Source organism: Corvus cornix, chromosome 1 (assembly GCF_000738735.6).
Source record: "Corvus cornix cornix isolate S_Up_H32 chromosome 1, ASM73873v5, whole genome shotgun sequence".
Taxonomy (NCBI): domain Eukaryota; kingdom Metazoa; phylum Chordata; class Aves; order Passeriformes; family Corvidae; genus Corvus; species Corvus cornix.
In genome coordinates this window covers 11,923,198-11,935,651 of record NC_046332.1, presented here as the reverse complement: position 1 = coordinate 11,935,651, position 12,454 = coordinate 11,923,198, and positions in this window count along the sequence as shown.

Genomic DNA, 12,454 nt, shown 5'->3' with positions numbered 1-12,454 from the left:
GGGACAGACCAGGTGCCTTCAAGGTTATATGTAGCACTACTCCGCACTGTACAATCAGATGCACATTTCTATTTCTAGCTTTTAACTTGCTTGAAGTCATAATAGTAATAAAAATAGTAACATATAATAATAATTACACATAGAAGAAGCCAGCTTTTATTAAATGAACTTATATAGCTAGGGAAAAAAGGCCAAAATTCCAGATCCATAAGTTCTCCTAGTCTAATGTATTCCTTCTCTTTATAAATATTGATGAATATATTCTTAGCTTTAGTGCATTTTTACCAGGAGAATTGGAATGGATCTAAAAAAAGACATTTATCATTCTCTTTTAAGCAAGCTGGGCACAGACAGGTTCTCCCCTAGCATGCAGCTTTATCACATTCCTGGATGCTGTAACATAGCCCATCTTATGAGGTCTGATACTAGAGAAAAAGCACTTTGCTTTTGCTGTCAGGTATACAATAGTTAATCCTTTCTACAGAGGTCTTGTATTTCTCCCCAGACTAATTACCATCAACTGAAATTTGCTGCAAGGTAACGCACGGTGCAGAAATAACGTGCCTGAATGGCCGGGACGTAATTTAGTTGCGTCTACAGCATGTGAGCAATGCTCAACCCCAAGAGCAGCACGCTCCAAATGTACTGCACAGTACAAAATAATTCTATGGATAGTTTGGATCAAGCTCTGCTTGCATTTGCATCATTTTTGCAATGGTCACATCCTTGCATGAGAACAAGTCAGAGCCGATTCTTCTGTGAGGAGAAAGTATCTGCTGTGAGATGATTAGCAATAAACAAACTCAGCCCGGGTATGATCATTATGCTGTCATTCATCAAATGCCTATGAAGGAACATTTGCATTTGAGCCAAGATCTTTACTTGAATGAAAAATTATCCCCACTGGAATCAAACAAGGCTATTTGACATAAGTACAGAAATCAATTTAGTATCTCTCTCTGCCAAGGGACTCTGGGCCTAAGCCTGCTGCTGTTGAACTCATCAGATAGATAGAGCTCATTATCCTTGTAGGAGATTAAGGACCACTTCTACAGTCCTGCAGAAGGCTTCTCATCAGCATTAAGACTTAAATATCCTCATATGTGACTTTCATTCCTGCACAGGCATAAGGTTGCAAATACTTCTAGTGGTATTTCCAATGCCAGAGGAAAATCCTGCCCTCAGACTTTCAGGCTATAGGGTCATGCTGTGGCTGTATGAGGAGGGTGTAACCTCAGTATGAAATTTTTCTCTTCCCACTGTTTCGGTGAGGAGAAATTGCAATTAATATACTTCAGTTTCAAAAGAGAAAAAAAGTAATTACAAAAATTACAGTAATTGGGGCATTCAGCTGCACTTCAAAGGATATTCATTTCTTTAGCATCCTTGCTGAAATGTACTTTCAGATTTCCTAAAGAAATGTCCTCCCTCCATCATTAGTCTTCTGTAAAAATGAATCCTAAACAAATATTATGGCATGAGTATGAGGTCTCTGAAATCAAAGCATACAAGTCAATGACTCGTTATATTTAAAAGTCCTTGATCTTAAGGGAAAAAACAGCAAGGGATTACATAAAATTAAATCCATATAGTTGATATTGTAAATGAAAATATGTTTGAGTTTTGGACAATGCTCTCAGGCACATGGTGGGATTCTTGGGCTGTCCTGAGCAGGGCCAGCAGTTGGACTCGTGATCCTGATTGGCCCCTTCCAACTCAGGATATTCTATGGTTCTACTATCTAGGTAAAATTGCAGTCATACCATACAAAGACAAACAAGGACAAAAAGCATGGGCATAGCCACCTGGTCATTGGAAAGCATGCTGTTACACCTAAAATACATGTAGACTAAGCTTCAGGCAGGCCAAGACAAGTTTAAACTAAAGAAATCTGACAAGTCTTCATCCTGAGGTCTTGCAAAATCCGTACAATTCCTGTGACCAGTTACTAGCAGTAGTTTTTACCAAACTACTACGCTGCAGTACAGTCACTGTAACCTTTTGTCTGTAGAAACCAAGGTAAGATGCAGAAAAGGAAGTAGTTAATTTCCTTTGTGGGTTGTCTTTTTTCTTTACCGTAGTTCTATACATATCTTTCATTTGTGTCTTTCTGTGGGGGAAAAAAAAGCAATTAAAATGTTGGCACAGGTAGGAAGCCAGTCTGAGTACAAAAGAGAAAACAATGTCTAACAGAGGCCTCAGAGGCATGGAAATAAGGCATAGAAATGCCAGAAATCACTGCAGCCCTTCTCCTCAGTTTTCCTTACATTTAGGGTTTGCAGGTTCCCAGTCAGCCACACTCTCCTGTTTCACCTGCAGGTGCTGCTCCCTGGTTTCACAGAGGTGCCACAAAACATCAGAGACTTCCTCTGGGAGCTGCAGAACTTACTGGGCCCCACTCAAGTACCTTCCTAGATCCACACAAGGAGCAGCTGAGGTCTCTTGGTTTGTTCAGCCTGGAGAAGAGGAGATTGAGGGGAGACCTCATTGGGGTCTGCAGCTTTCTCACAAGGAGAAAAGGAGGGGCAGACACTGATCTCTGCTCTGTGCCCAGTGACAGGGCCCAAGGAAATGGCCTGAAGCTGTGTCAGCGGAGGATTAGGTTGGATATCAGGAAAAGGTTCTTCACCCAAAGGGAGGTTGGGCCCTAGAACAAGCTCACAGGGAAGTGGTCACAGCACCAAACCTGACTGAGTTCAAGAAGTGTTTGGACAACACTCTCAGGCACATGGTGGGATTCTTGGAGCTGTTCTGTGCAGGGCCAGGAGCTGGACTTTGGTGACCTTTAAGGGTCCCTTCCCACTCAGCATATTCTGTGATTCTATGTTCCAAATTTTTCACACGTTACTTTATAACCCAGACCACATGGGTCATGTCTGAGCCTGACAAATGATCCACATTCCAGAGAGATGCAGGATGACCAGGGAAGAGACAGCAGGAAAAGCCATGAGCTGTCCCTGGATTGCTTTAGGACTGCGGGCAGGCTACTGCAGCCTAGAAAAGGTTGTGGGGGCTCAGGTGTGCCTAGAGGTGTTTGGAAACACAGCAAAATTCTCCAGCATGTGAGAGCATGTGCATTGCATGATCACGCTCTAAGGAGTCAGTGGGAACAGCAGCCAACCTTCCTCTCCCAGCGTGCCAATCCCCATAACTTCCACTGCCAGTGGGCCTGGCTTTTCTCACACCCAGACACCAGCCAAGATGCCATTGCCTGAGCTGTGTTTAGCCATTCTGTGGCTGATCCATGGCACTCACTGGCTGCTTTCTGCTCCACATCAGGCAGTGGGATCTTCCCTTTGAAACAGAATCATCAAATGGCCTGGGTTGGAAGGGACCTCAAAGACCAGCTAGTTACAACCCCACTGCCATGGGTAGAGACACCTTCCTCTAGACCAGGTTGCTCAGAGCCCCAGGTTGCTCAGAGCCCCATCCAACCTGACCTTGAACACTTGAACCCACAAGGATGGAGCAGCCACAGCTTCTCTGGACAACCTGTGCCAGGGTCTCACCACCCTCACAGGGAAGAATTTCTTCTTCATATCTAATCTAAACCTACTCTCTGTCAGTTTGAAGACATTTCCCCTTGTCCTGTCACTCCAGGCCCTTGTAAATAGTCCCTCTCCTCATGGTCCAGCACCTCGGGTACTACCAGGTGGGTGTTCCAAAGGGAGGCACCACCATGGAAAAGCCATGGGCAAAATGCTCCCCAGAGGCTGAGTCCTTGAAGAGACCTTTGAATTAGGAGGGCATTGCAACTGCATCCTACTGATCCCATTTCCATAATTGAGAGACAGATCTGTTGGCCCTTAATACGGATTTTTATGCTAATCCTTCGCAAAGACTAAGGCAGTTGGACAAACACTTTAGGAAGATGAGGGCAAGGGAACTGCTCTGGGAGAGATGCCTGGCAGAAAAAGGCTGCGTGTTTCCTTGGCATCTATTTCATTTCCTACTTGGATGCGCTGATCTGTTTACCCACTGCTTTTCTGATCCCATATCCACCTTCCTGCTTTCCCCTGCCCCCAGCCCTGGCCGCTCCCTCAGGGTCTCCCTAGTGGTTCCTGTACCCCAACCCCACCCATGGACCGCCCCTGAGCCCCTGACAAAACCCCCCTGCACCCGGATCACGAGGTCTCTCTGCCTCTGAGGGTCGCCAGGATAAGATATAACTATTAAAGGATCCTCTTAAACCCTTTTGAGAGACCCTTCTCGCCTCCTTCGCCGTCACTGGTTGTAGCGCTGCGAGCTGCTGGAGTGAAACCGCGGAGCCGTCCGAAATGGACTGCGGGAGGGCGACACGGTCACACTGCCCTGAGCAGCTCCACTGAGCTCTCAGGAAAGCTGCAGCCTGCTAAACTAAACCTAGCACTACAACAACTGGAATGTATTTAAGGACTAATAAGAAATAAACATAGTTATGGGAGGGAGCAGTTGACTGTGAAAATGTTTAAAAGTAATAGACACAGGTTTCCATGGCCTTTTGTGAGATGTGAGTAACATTGTTGAGTCTTCCCGCATCCTCAGAAGATCCATTTAGACTAAGAGTGAGCTCCCTGCAGTTTTATGGGCTCAAAAACCTCATCTCTAAAACTAGTGAATTACCAATTAAAAGAGATAGTGGTAACTGCAGCAAAGAAGCCATGACAGATAGTAATAAGATCTTTTGTGTTTAAAGAAGAAAATGAAAAGTGCATTTGCTTTCAAGAAATGGTGATTCTCATAAGGCATTAAGAACAGCTTACCTCAAGCTCCATGTGGAGCAGATGGAAAGAAAAATAATACTTTAGATTTGGGAATGAGTCCCCTGTGGGGCTGGTCAACTGAAAGATCTAGTTCATTATCTGTGGAAATGTAAATGTTATGTCACCACTACAGGGAAAAAAAATGGAGTGGGCTTCTGTTTTAAAAGTCAGAGCCGTGCATTTTCTTTAATTTAGCTGCAGTAAGATTATTTGCGATCTTAATTCCCTCTTATAAAGTGGTGCTCCAAAATCTAGGTTTTTATCTAAACCAGCAGATTACATTTCTGCACCGCTGCTGCGAAGAAAGTCTTCAAAATGTCACCTTATCTGAACCAATAGACTATCACTGTCCTTAAGCAGAAAATTATTTGAAAAAACAAAGCCCATTTTCAGTTTTACTGATGTTTTTTCACACTGCTGAGGTGTTGTAAAGGTTCCTCAAAGGGCAAGGACATGGTCTGTGCACAGATGATTTCCTGTTTTGACCTCTGCTGTTTTCTGCCGACTTTGCCTCTGTCACCTGTGTCAGCTGCAGAACTAAAGCACAGTGTGCAACAACTAAGCCACTTCCAGGGGCCCACAGGAATTTCTTTAGCAAATAGGTATCACTAACCACACCACTGTTAACATTTCCTGTACATAGAACATTAATTGAAATAAGATTTGGATGTTCTTGTCTCTTGCTGCAGTTCTTTCCCCCAAAACTGTTTACCACAGTCTGCACTTCATCAGCTTCAGAACAAAATAAATGATTCCATTGGTCTGTCTACTCTTGTAACTTATGCTACCAATTAACAGGGCAGTTAAGTGGAAATTAATGACCAATTTTGAAATGTAATAATCACTTCTCCTGTGCTCTTATTTTTATTCACTATATTGTACATAAAATGTCTATATGAATTTGTACATCATTTTCACGGGCAATTTGAAGTAAATTTATCACTGTAAAGTAGAAATTGACATATAAAATTTATTTCTTTATTAAAATTCAGCTCAGAGTTTCCTGATGACCATTTACTTTAAATTCCCTCATAATAAGCTTTCTGTTTAATGACATGTGATGCTGTTTAGGCAATTAATTTTCATTTCTCCAAGAAGGCCATATTCGTAAAAGGATGTTTATTGCGTCCCCAGCCTGGTGCCATGCAGAATTGGAGGAGGACAGTATGAGTGACAATTGTAGTGTTATGCTTACAGGAAAACACTATAAATAGAGCAGCTAAACTTAGGGACACACCTGCTGTGCTCTCAGAATTTAATCCTCACACAAGGTGCTGAGCACCATGAAGCAGAAAGCTTAGAGAAATCACTAGGCATTAAGGTGATCCATCCACTGCAGAGTGGGGCACGGGTGACAGAAATGCAAGTGTTGCTGCAAACCCCCCATAGTGTGTTTTTTCTGAGCATATTGAAACATTGTGTGCAGAACTTTCATGGCATGGATACATGCTAAAACATAAAAGACCAGAGGATGACTAATGAGCCACACCATCATCTCCAGTGTAATGTAAGGGGTGCATAAATGTGAATTTCTCCCATAGTGCTTCCAAAAGTACCAGCTCTTCCCAAGAGTAAGCTCTCTGGGTAACTGCCAGGGAGGAAATTCTCTCAGAACTAACATTTAAAGCCACTGTGTAGATCTTTGTGGGAAAATGCCCATCTAGGTACCTTCAACAGTTTCAAATCTTTTTTTCTTGCATGCCTGTTTTTCAACCAGTGCAGTGCACTCACGCTCTTAACAGGGATTTGTGAGCCTGCCCTTTAGCTAAAAGAAAAATCAATGTCATGTACATTCAGGGAATTGGGAATTAAATAAAAATGTCACATGGTGTGAAAAATTGAGGCTGAAATGTGAAAAACTGGTGAAAGGGAAACATATATTGCCTGCATCATAGCTTCATCTCCATTTGTGTTTTTTATATGTGTACAACATTATCACAGAATCATAGAAGGGCCTGGGCTGGAAGGGACCTCAAAGATCACCTCATTCCAACCCTCCTGCCATGGGCAGGGACGCCTTCCACTGGACCAGGTTGCTCAAAGCTCCTGGCCCTGAACACTTCCAGGGATGGGACATCCACAGCTTCTCTGGGCAACCTGTGCCAGTGCCTCATCACCCTCACAGGAAAGAATTTTTCCTAATATCTGATCTAAACCTACTCTTTGTCAGTTTGAAGCTGTTCCCCCTTGTCCTGTCACTCCAGGCCCTTGTAAATAGTCTCTCTCCATCTTTCCTGTGGGCTCCCTTCAGGTACTGAAAGGCCATAATTAGGTCACCCCAGAGCCTTCTCTTTTCCAGCCTGAACAATCCCAGTTCTCTCAGCCTTTCCTCATAGCAGAGCTGTTCCATCTCTCTGATCACCTTGGTGGCCTCATCTGGACTGGCTTCAACAGCTCCATGTCCTTCCATGAGGATATTTAGGACAAAGGACCTCAGAAATAAGACAAGAATGGAAAATTTCAGTCAGTCCAGCATGCTGCTCTCACAGATATTAATATAATTTCTTCCATAAACTTTAGAAACACCCATCTGAAAGCTGTCTAGATTTCTCATCACACTGCTTCAATAACCTTATTTTTCCTGATTATTAGGACATTTTGCTAGGTTTCAAGATGAACTGTGCCAGCTTATATACATTTGTTTCTATATCCCCACCATTCTTCAGTGTTTGAGCTTTTTCCATCCCATTCATCTTCTCAGTGCACTAAAAAAGAGCAATCATATCCCTTCAGGCCTTCCTGCTACAAGCTGAACAGAACAAAAGCTTACCTTCATACTTTTAGAGAAAGAATGGTATAATTAATAGGAAAAGAGACACATAGGGAAAAATCCCAGTTCTGCCTGGAATAATGACAAAACTATTGTTCATTTATCCATCACAGACAGAGACGTCCAGAAAACACTTCTAAGTCATATAATCAAAGAGGGACAAGCCAGAGGGAATGTTAAATGCAGAGTAACATCTTATTATGAGGTTGTGATTAGTTATTTCTAGGTGTATGAAAGGAGAGTTTTCTGCTAAGTCAGAGGCTAAAACCTTTGTGAACCATACAAGATGAGGGGGCTGAGAATGCTTTGTGTGAGTTTTTTCCCAGGATGGAAGCAGGGTTGGGATTTTTCATTTTCAAAAGAAGATAAGGGATGGGTACAGGTGGTTCTGTTTGGAGAATGTGTTACCAACATGTGTGAGGCCCACAACAACCAATTCAGTCATAGATTCTGCTCAAGCTTGAGCTACAGGCAGTGTAAATGCACTGAGCTCATCACCAGCTCCAAACATAATCATTTTGCTTTATCTTCTATTATTTTTATTTAAAAAGCACAGAATTTTCAATACCTTATCGTTTTGGTTTGCAAAAAAAAAAAAGAAGAGCTGAAAAACGTCTTGCCATAAACAGAGAGTGGCACGCTCCAAATAGCTGATGAATTATTGCATGCAAATATTCCATAAATAATAATATCAGCATTCCAAATCTAGTTTTCTTTTCTTCCATTTCCTCTGATCTTTACTGCAGTAATGGAGATTGCCACTAGGAACTGTAAATTCACTCAGGAGCTAAAGAGTGTCTGAGAGTTTTGCAATATTGACTGGAGGGATGTTATGTGGCAATCACTAGTATATCAACCCAAACAGCTATTATGCCTTCCATGGGTCCCATGAAGCCTACCTGGAAGTTTGTGGAGTTCTCATTTCCTAAGATGAAAGAAATTGCATTTAGAAGAAACTCACAAGGGACTTCCAAACTCGAGAAAATAGCACAAGTCAGGCAGTTAAGAAATAAAGCCAGAAAAGGTGGCCATAAATAAAAAGCTGCTGGCAGACCTGGGTGCTCCACTGAGAGCTTCCCAGGGAGAGATAATTTTGCATGGCAGGTCAGAGTTGAAGGAGGAAGACAAGGTGGGTTTCTTAGGCTGCCATCCCACGAGTGTGCATGTGTCATCTCGATTTAAAATTAACATCATTTGAGGAGATTAACTTGTAAGTTACACAGTGCTTTATACTAATCAAAATATGTGAAGAAAATTAACACCAAGTCCTCAGTTCTCCTCAAGGGAGACATTTTTTAGCATTGTTTCCAGTTGATTTAGCCTTTAAATGAGTAAGGTTATAATTGGTAATTAAGCTTGCTGCATTTTGGGCATAAAAATGAAGACAAAAAGTGGAGTTGCAGCTTCTGAGGGGAAAATGAGAGTAAGCATAAAGGAAGCTAATGAGGCTAATATGACACAATTCACAGCTTCATTAACATCAGCATGCAAGTCAGGCAGGCTCCCTTGGACGTTAACACTTCACTTGCTGAACTTCAGCATCAGGTGTTCTGTAACAAGCCTAAAGAAAGTAAAGAGGTAAAACAGATATGAGATGAGAAAGTGATGAAACACAAAATATCCTCAGGCCTCACTCATGCTTTTAAGTGTAAAGATAAGCCAGAATCACACTACTGAGTTGTGGAAGAGGATCTGGAGCTCTCTATAACTTAGAAAATACATCAATCAGGTTTGTCTGCTAAAGATATAAAGCTGCTTTGGATATCACTGTTCATTGCATTTTGTAAAATAAACCATTTCAATTTTTTGGATTTGGCCAAATCTTCTGTATTAGCACATTGGTTGAGTATCCAATGGATTTGCAGCAAGAAACAGGAAGTTTTTATACATCCAAGTGACAGAGCATATGGAAAACTGAGAAAGACAACAACTGAATGGACAACTACCCTTTGGGCCAAAACCCACTGAAATGTCCAGGAATCCTTCAATTGAATTAGTGAAGTTTTATGTGAGTGAGCTGTATAACTACATGGTAGCACCAAAATTTGGGATACTCATGATAGAGGTCACTTCCCAATAGCAGACTGATTTTCCCTTTCTTCCAGCTGTATATTACTAGTCCTTCCAACTAACAGCTTTGGTTGCTTCTGCCTCTATTCATCCAGGCAGTTCCCTCCAGATTTTGGCATTAATGTCTCTTGGGTGCTTTTCTCAATGTGCGCAGTCAGAAACAGCTGCATTCAGGATCATGCAATGTGCAAAAACTGCTGCAGTTCAAAAGAGAAACATGCTACCTTGGCCTCTCCTACACTCAGCAGTAATTTAATTCTACTTATGAAAGAGCTTTCTAAATACTTGAGCTCCAGAAAACCTCTAGGTCAACAATCTTTCTCTGCTAGGATTTTTATAGCTGGTACAAAAATGTGCCTTTGATAAATATATCAGGAAGGATAGAGAATGAGTGAACCAATTTTTCTTAAAAACAGTAACCAGAAATATTAAAAGCTGACAGAGCATTTGGCAGACTTGTGAAATGTTAGTTCTAAATCCTGTATGTCTTGTGAATGTAAACATCATCTAAGCAAACCTGCACTGAAAAGCAAGAGAAGTTTCATCCAGACTGCTCAAGATTTCATCAAGACTGTTGTTACCTTTGCCTTCAACAAATGAGTAGCAGTGCTATTTGACGCACCTGTTCACCAGCTTACTTTGCCAAGAAACATCCTAAGGAATAAATTTCTAACAGTTTCTCATAGCAAGACCATTCCTTATGGCCGGAATACATCATTCCACTTTTTTCTTTTCCTTCCCAATGAAGCTATGCTTTAAGGGTTTTTGATGTGTGGGCAGATGGAAGAGAGAAAGAGTAGCAAAGAGAGATGGCAGGTAGAGTGAGGGAGTCGGAGAGTTAATGAAAATACCTCCCGTCTGCAGATATTTGTGTCTGCTTTTTGCAGCCAATGTCCTTGGCTGGCAGAAAATTGGCTTTCAATTAGTAGGCATTGCATCAGTGTGATGTAAGAGGTGGCTTTGTGGGCTGGAGATAAAGTCAGAAGTTAATAACTGCATTGCCAAAAGATATGTCTGGTCATTCAGTGTCTCAAATTACATTCCAGTTTGGGAGGTCACACACTGTTTTGCTGAAATAGAGCCAGAGCTGCATGCTGGTTGCACACAGCTTGCTCAAGTAGGTCAGCACTGCTGTGCTGCCAGGGTGGCGTGTCTGTCCTTTCGCTGCTCTGCTCCATGGATCGTAGCTTTTTTGTACTGAAACACGACTTTATACCTGACACATATTTACAGGTGGAAACCTCCTGTAGTTCCAGCCACTTTTAAGTCTTCTGATAATCATGACAGCCCATCATTTGCAAACTTGTATTCTTTTCTCAATGTTATGAGAAGCAATCATATCACAGTATCATAGAGAACTGCTAAGCTTTTGTTTCATCCATCCAAAAAACATTTTGCCTTTTAGGCTGTTGCACAGAAGAAGGAAGAATCATTCAAACTACATGGAAAATTAGCAATGATTTGGTATGATGGTAAATACTTTTATGCAAGTCACTGATCCCAAGATGCAAAGCCTGAAATGCATGAAAAATACAAAAATTGGTCTGCTGACAAGTGTGTGGTGAAGTGACTGAATGCACTGGCCTTATTTACCTGATCTTTAGTGTCACAAGCTTCCTATTCATGACATCAGGTCTTATTAGGACATCAGGTATTTTGCAAATATGCTACTGCAAGTATTTTGCTATTGAGGGAATTCTTTGGGCTGACTGTATACATAAATAGGCTGCCCTGGCTTGAAAACTGAACAAATAAACCAACAGAGGATGATGAGAATGTCTAGGCTGAAGAGAATTGAACAAATTATTACTGCAAGCATTCCCTTACATAGACACCTGTATATGTATATGTATATGTATATGTATATGTATATGTATATGTATATGTATATATGTACTTTTTAATTAAGGCTCTACCATTTTAACATGTTCTATGTTCTTTTAACAAATTTCTAGATATCATCCAAGATAAAGACATTTTGGGGAATGAGGATATTTTTTTCCCCAGGAATTCTGAAGCAGACAGAAAATTAATATAGTAGATGCTGAGAGAATAAACAGTACTAGGATAATAGCTGATGTCTACATTGAATAACAGAATTTACATAAATATACTTTTGTTTCCCCTAATGTCATTATATAGCTATCAGAACAATATCAAGCTAATATTGATACTCAATAGAATTGGGTCACTATTTCTTCATTATCCTGGATTCTGTGTGAGCATTGCTATCAAGGGATATAAACATTGCTAAATTAAAATGGTACACAACACACTGTCGTGGTTTGATACTCATTCTGCTGACATTGCCTTTGGCACAGGGTAATGAAAAATGCCCCTCCTTAACCTCTGTTAATAGTTTTTAGACCTTTCTCCAATTTTAGCCTTATTTGGCAGTGAGACAAAAGTGCCAATATTTTTTTTGCAAATTTAATGGAAGTGGGCACATAGGGTGGAGAGATCTTGACAGAGCATCTACACAGGAAAAGAGTGCAGTGTGAGTGTATAAAATATTTATTGAATACTAAAGATGTGTGAAGAGAAAGATGTTTTTAATGTCTCAGCTCAAAGACAATCTCCCATACCTTTATTTCTTCCTACACACCAGAATTTACTCACAAGGTACAAATCTGTAGGAAATTTCATTAGTACCAGTGCTCACAGGACTCTGTGCTAATTCAATTTTCTGGGTATTTTCATATGAATGAAGTTCAGTGTGTGGTTTGGCAGTAAATATGGTAGTTAGCAATCCATCATTGGTCCAGCTATAGAAGCAAATACCTTAACAGAATTGATAAAAAGCAAAATAATTTTTTTAAAGCAGAATACTGTTATAGAAATTAAAATATTTTAGGGCTAAAAAAGAAACAGA